Below are 7,404 nucleotides of genomic sequence, written 5' to 3' on the forward strand. Positions count from 1 at the left end.
TTAGTTAAGGTGTTAGTGTTGGATTCTGAGTGTTGTGTAGTGTATCGATTATTTTCTTCCTTCATATCTCCAAGAACTCTTTCACACAGAAATGAGGCATACGGACTAAGAAAGCCCCCCCTTTTTAAACATTGTTCTGATTGGTGTTCAAGAATAAACCCCATTAATTTAGGAACACTGTGTGGATGAAGCTCTACATCAAATTGATTGATGCTGCATAAAGAACTAAAGAGGAAAATACCTTAATACAAATGAGGCATAAGAAAGAAAAGTAAGAAAAAGAAACAGTGCATTTCATGGTTATCTAAATTCGGTGGCTTTTATATGTTAGAAGATTTCCATTTTTATTAATCTCCTAAAATAATTATTAATTCTATTTCTCACCTAAAGGATTAGACTGCTTTATTCCACTACATCTGTTGTTTACCTCCTCCTTGATACACTTCTTCATGCATGCAACCAAAAACTAAGAAGCCTCTCTTTTTGAACCCTATAATCCGTGATTGGCATGAAATGATTCTCTAAAGTGTTAATGTAATCTGAACAGAGCTTCAAAAGTTTTTCTTGCAGTGTTTTTACAGATTCCAGCTTCGCCCCCCATGCATACAGTAATACAAATTATGTGGCTGATTTTTGCTATACAGTCAGGTTTTGCTTTGTGATGTAAATATGACAGGCAGTGTAGATCATAAAGGTTCTGTCTTTAACCTTTACCTCCAAATCAGAGCCCATGGACTTGTCCGGTCCAGTATCGGATACGACAAATGTGTGAACAGATGAAATGTTGTTGGAAGGAAAAATCAATTTTCCATCTGTGGCCGACACCCTGGAAAGTGCTAGCCGATATCATCCTGTAACTGCTTTTTTGTACCCCAGAAATAAAGATGTTTGACAGCGTAGCATGCTGTGGTCAAACACGCAGACAAGCCTTTTACTCCAAAGAGTGTTACAAAGTCAAACACCCTGCCTGCACCTCGTAGCCTTCACCATTACTTCCTGGAAGGTTTTTCCACCTATAATGTGCCTCTGTGCCAGCAACAGGTGGGTCAGGAAGCATTAGCATTTTCGGATGTCATTCTGTCCCATTCACAGTATACAGTATATAAAGGGTGGACTGAGGGTATTGTTTTTTTTCTGAAATATTCACATGGAAGTCTGCTGGATGTCTAGAGGTCACTGTGATCTCATAAAACATGTCTTTGAACATAACTCAATTTTTTTAAAAAAATTACAGAGATATGATGGGATAAAATAAGTAAAAACCATTTTATATCAAAAAGGTTAAGTTGTTTTCTTTCCCTTCTGCCTAAGAGGAAATGTTCTGGGCACAAAATGTTCCATCTGAGGCAGAAGGCAAAGAAAAGGAACACAGACATGCAAAGAAAGCTCTTAAAACATGTGGTTATCCAAACCAGGCCTTCATGAAATCAGCAAAGATACACAGGAAAGAACGTCGGGCAACAACTAGGGAGAAACAGAATGACAAACTGAAAACCATTTCACATTTTAAGGGGAAATAAACAGGCTTTGCCATTGTGTAAGGATCTATTGCCAAGAACGATTGTTACAACAAAGAAATAATCACCTAAATACAAATTTCCCTCGTTTTTGTGCTGAGTTCATAAAATGAATCTGGACAGAGTTTGATATAAATTACAATTGGATGGTTTGCTCCAGTTCCCTTTAAATGACCCGGCGGGGTGGAAAATGAAGACTTGTGTTCTACAAATATTGATTGTTTGCATTATGTAGTATAGCGCTCTAATTCCAGTTGCATTTTAAAACTGCTCCGACACCTTTAAATGCACAGGTTGTTTTCTCAAGTGGTGGTAAGCACTGCATTCAAGTAGAGAATAAATCAACCTGTGGAGGATGTAGAACATTAATGAGCTGAGGGACTTGGAACAGAAAGATGGAAAATGAGAACTGGGACCATCTGTCAGTACTTGTGATGAATGGAAATGGACCTCTCTTCTCCATCCACAGTGCTCTAGTGTTCACCACTACCTCGGATGACATTTTTCTCATCAGTCGTGTTTTGTACATTTGTTGCAAATTACTCCATCAGACATCGCTAGCAGCTGTCTGTCAGACAAAGGCATTGCTTGATGTCTTACAGACAGGTGAGTGACAAGGAAGAGAAAACCAACTGAAGGCAGCAGAGAGAAAGAAAGGAGAAGAGAAAAAAGTAAAGGATGAGAGCATGAACTCTCTGGGGAGGAGCCGTATCGGTTAGTCTGAGGCTAATTCTTGTCAGAATGTATACGCTATCTTCACGAAAGAGGCCAGCAGAAGGCTGATAAAATTCAAGTGGAACTGAAGTTGTACAAATGAACAGATATAACTCCAGGGAAGGAAGAAGGTAGGCTGATACTGTGACTTTCTTTAAAGGATGAAACAGATTCTGGCCATTTTTCACTTACACTTGTAGAAAGAAACATGTAGCAAGGCTGGATGTATACTGCGTTATTAAACAGTGGAAAAACGAAGCAGGTGTTTGCAATTTTCAAATAAGATCCCTTCTAGTTTTACCAACATATGCAATCAAAGAAAATGTATCAGTTAAGTGGATCTGTGGAGTTTTTAAATCAGCTAAGGGATAACATAGTGTCTGCGGTTTTGTAAAAGATGTTGAAGAAGCTCAGCAATATTTAATAAACAATATGTTTTTAAGTTAATCTTTTAATTTAACAGAACCGCAAGAGAAATATTCACTGAGAGTAAAAACATGAAAAATGTGTTCAAGTGTTCATCAGATCAAGTGTGCCACATATTCTCATATCCTTTGAACATACTTGTAAACCTTTTTCTAAGATGGTTTAAATCCTTTGCCAGAGCCAGTGACAAAGTCATTTTCTCTTTTGATAGATAATATCAAAAGAAATTCAACTTTTCACAAAAGTTTTTGATTAACTGGTAGGAGCAATCCGCAGAATCAAATATTTGTATAATTACGTCCTGATCATCAATCATGTCTCCACATTATCTAGTTTCCATTACTTATCAGAGTGTTACTGAAAAGAACTAAATCTAAAGGATTAAAGTCAGATGGAGGAAAAAGGCAAGAAGTTGAGTGGAGGAGCACTTGGTTGTCACTCAGTGGCAGGTGACAGAGTAGAGCAGATGGTGATACTGGGGGTCTGTGTCGAGTGAATAATGTGCTCTTGAGCCTGGGGAAGTAATGTCTAAATTAATATGATTTGTCCACCTTTGATATTTAAGAGGATTATACCTTATGTTCAAACACACAGTTGTGAAAGACCTCATATGAAAAGTGACACAGGGCAGAATAGAATTAGAGGCTCCTGAAAGACTTCTTCATTCATTGTTAACTTCTAGCCTAATCCTTATTAGGATGTACAGGTCTGAGGGAGCTGGCCGTGGCTGTGGGGGACATGTGCCCCTATTGTGTGTCTGATGGTTAATTGTGCCGTCATGGCAGGAGGAGGGGAGAGCAAATGGGAAGAGAATAAGGGATCAAGAAATGTATAAAGGCCCCCTGCCTGTTATGGGTGTTACTCGGGCTTACTGAGCTCTGATTCTCTGTGGCTTGCTGTATGAAGTGCAGAGCGCAGTCAGCGTGTCTCCCAGCAGGCTCACATAAGGTATATCACATATGTGATCATGCAGAAAACAGCAAACGACATGAAGAAAAAGGAGAAAGTGCTGTTGGAACATTACATTCATCATCACAAAAACCTGATTTAAGTTTTATAAACTGGTATTATTTGGTTTCAGGCCTTTTCTCAATAGGCCAGTATATATATATATATATATATATATATATATATATATATATATATATATATCAGACAATATAAAACTATATATACATATATAGTATTTTTAAAAAATTGTAGTCTGTTTTAATGTTGAAATTGGGCTTGTAGTTTATTGTATGTATCCCTACATTTGCAAATGTAGTAAACCCAACAGCCTTAAATTGTGTGTATGTGGGAAACTTATGGAGAAAGTACTTTTCAGAGTTTTTGGTTATTTTATATGAACTGTTCAACAACTAGACTCATCCACAAAACTTTTTTAGCTGCTGAAAAGGTGAACCACTGTGATGAATTTCTCTCTCACTGTTCAATGCATGCATTTATCTTTTGGTCTAATATAATGCTGTCCAGACAAGAGCACTGCCTTTGTTCAGCACTCTCAGATAAAAAGTTTGGGTAACATGAATGTTTAATGTTATTTTGTATTCATCAGCTTTCCTCTACTAGCCCCACTCCCCCAAAACACCATCATCACCACCATGTCCCTCTGTCTCATGCCACAGTGTGCTGGTTTCACTTTGGTATACTCACAGAAACATTCAGACAATACTCTCATGCAAATAAGGCAGGCTCATTTCAAGTGCCTTTGGGAGAGCAGTGGCTGATGAAAGATGTTCAGTAATCAGTTGTGCAGGCAATGTGGTTTCCATTCACATTTAAGCGTGTGGGAGTCATGTTTAGAACTCAAAGGTCAACATCAGCAATAATGCTACAATCACAGTGACAGTGGATGGACACTGTGGCACAAGAGAAATTATTGCAACTGTGTGCAATGAACTTGCAATCTTGTTGCCTTTGAAATGCTTCTTTGGTGTGTCAAGACAGCAATAAAATGTCAACAAGACAGAGAAAGTCAACTATCAGTCTGTAATTATATGAGATCAAGTTGAGGTCAAATAGTGACATGGTTGTTATAGGATCACAATTTTAGTGCAGAATGACATAGGTGCTTTTATATTGGAATAGTTGGTTTAAGGAGTCCCCTACTGCAAAGAGGGCACCTGTGCTGTCTTCTTGCAATCAGAAATTGTCGCCCAGAAGTTGAGGATTTTGAGCAGTCAACCTCTGAATGACCTGTTTCATCCCACAACTACTTCCATTTAATCCCAAATGTTTCCCTGCAAAATAAGTCCATGCATTTTACTCCTTAGACTTCCACATACACACAATATGTTTAATTTTGTTAATGTAATAGGGGGTTAAAACAGTAACAATTGTTGCCAGTGGGATTAAATGGTTCATTCTTTAGTAGCAAAAGAATTAAACACAACCACCTATTTTTCTAAGACAGAATGAGGGTGCTGTCATAGTTTTATTTATTTTTTAACAGATAGAGCCATGAGTCATCTACCAATCAAAAGGTCAGTAGTTTTCTGGTTCCCCTGCTTTACATGTCAAAGCGTCCTTTGCCAAGATGCTGAAACCTGAGTTACTACTCATGCATTCATTGGAGTGTGAATGTTAGGCAAGATGCTTCGGCATATAAAAAGCACTAATGCGAATGGGTGAATGAGCCTTGTAGTAAGAAAGTACTTTAAGTGTTCAAATAGAGTAGAAAAGTGCTATATAAGTACCAGTCCATTTACCATTTACTCTAGTGTGTTGTGAGAACTGTGAGTTATATGCAGAGCTGTTGTAGAAGACCCACCCTGAAGGCTAATTTCATGTGTTAATGATTGCCAGAGCACATCATTTTATATGAAATATTTTATATACTTTTTTCTGGTTAAAGGAACAATCATAAATTCTGTCTTAATACTCTTTTGCTCTTTTTTTTGTCTTTAACAAGAGCAAAAAAATTTAGTGTTGATGGAAGACAATAGTTTATATGGGTAATGCTACACAATCAGAATGATTTGGGAAAGAGTCTACAAATCCTATCCATCCATCCATCCATTCATCCATCCATCCATTTTCACTGAATACACCCTCTTGGTTATTTTTACAGTCAAACTATATTTATGAACTGATATATTTCATGCTTGTCATCATGTTTATTTTTCCACTAAATGAAGCAAAGCCAGGATGGCTGACTAAGTGCTCTATAAGCCACACAAGAGGAGAAGAAATAATTTGCAAACTTGCTGTCTGAATTTTAACACCCAAATAATTGGAAAGGTGTGTAGTTTGCAGAGAGTACCTTATGTATCAGCCAGCCTGAGAATATGTGTACAAACATTTCCACATCGTCCTTTAAGTGAAACAAAGGTTGATGATATAACTCTGATTTTCTTTCTTGGAAAATTAAAGAATCAAGAATATTTCCTCAAGGTAAATTAGATTAAAATAGCAACGTCTGACCTTTTTCAAAGAGCATTCAAGTGAGTCTTTAACCCTTAAATTGCTTTAAAAATGACCTTTTGTAAGACTGTAGACAACACACTTACAATGTTGCAGCTTTTGTTCCCTTGATTGTCTACAGCTTTTGTCAGAAGTGAAATATTTGTCCTTGTTTTCGTTTACACTCGCAAAATTGGAGGCATCTTATACTTTGAGGGTGAAATTTACTGTAGTTGAGCAACAATTCAAACACAGCTATTGTGCAACAACCACTACAAGTTATAATTAGAGATACTGTTGTTGTTCCCATTTAATATAGTTTATGTCTAAAAAAAAAATAAATGGCATAATTATGGTGGTTAGAGCAAATTATGACACTTTTGGTTGTGGGCAAACATTCTGTAAACTGCCATTAGAGGTGAGGAGGCTTTCTGTGCACTATAAAAAAAGCACAGAGAGCAGGTGGAGAGGCAACAAGGCTTAGGCCCCACAATCTGCCATAATAACCCTTCCATTTACTGCTCCAACACCTCCTGCCTCCAATTCCTTTGTGTGATTGAAGTACTTTGACAGTTACAGCATTTAGTTGGTCTTCTTATCTTCTTCTCAACACATTATTGTTATTTGAACTTTCCTGTATATTAATGCTTTTATAACTATTTACCCTAAATTGAGACATAAAATATAAATGCCAGCACCAGCTTTTAAAAATTTGTTCCCCTTTTATTCAGTAAAAGACAAAAAGTCCATAACATTTACAATGTAAAAGGAAGCATAAGTAAGAAAGTGAAAAAGGCAACTTGTTCAAAGTCTAAAGATGAATTGATTCTTAATTAATAAGAGCTTCAATTAAGAGCTTTTCAAAAAGTCTCATGGTTATTTTTATGTGGTCACTCTGTTTAGGTATGTTCTAATTAAAAGACAATCAAAATGGTTGTGTTATCAGCCGATTAGCATTTTCACTAAACACTGTAGTCATTATGAGACTGCAGTACGGGGCTTGTTGAGGTTGTGAACTGTTGCTGGACCTCTGATGTAGTGCCCTTCATTACTCTGTTGATGTTTCTCTGGTTTGATAATGATCCACTTATGTCTGCCACAGAAGCCCTTCTTCTTAATCATCATATGAATAAATGAATGTACATGTAGTGCATTGACTAGTTCAAATGTAATAAAGATGTTTTAGTACTATAAGAGGAATAATCAGTCAATATATCAATCAATCATAATATATGTATACAGTATCTATCTATCTATCTATCTATCTATCTATCTATCTATCTATCTATCTATCTATCTATCTATCTATCTATCTATCTATCTATCTATCTATCTAGATAGA

This window comes from Haplochromis burtoni, unplaced genomic scaffold (assembly GCF_018398535.1).
Source record: "Haplochromis burtoni strain Fernald_Lab_line unplaced genomic scaffold, NCSU_Asbu1 Contig_115, whole genome shotgun sequence".
NCBI lineage: Eukaryota > Metazoa > Chordata > Actinopteri > Cichliformes > Cichlidae > Haplochromis > Haplochromis burtoni.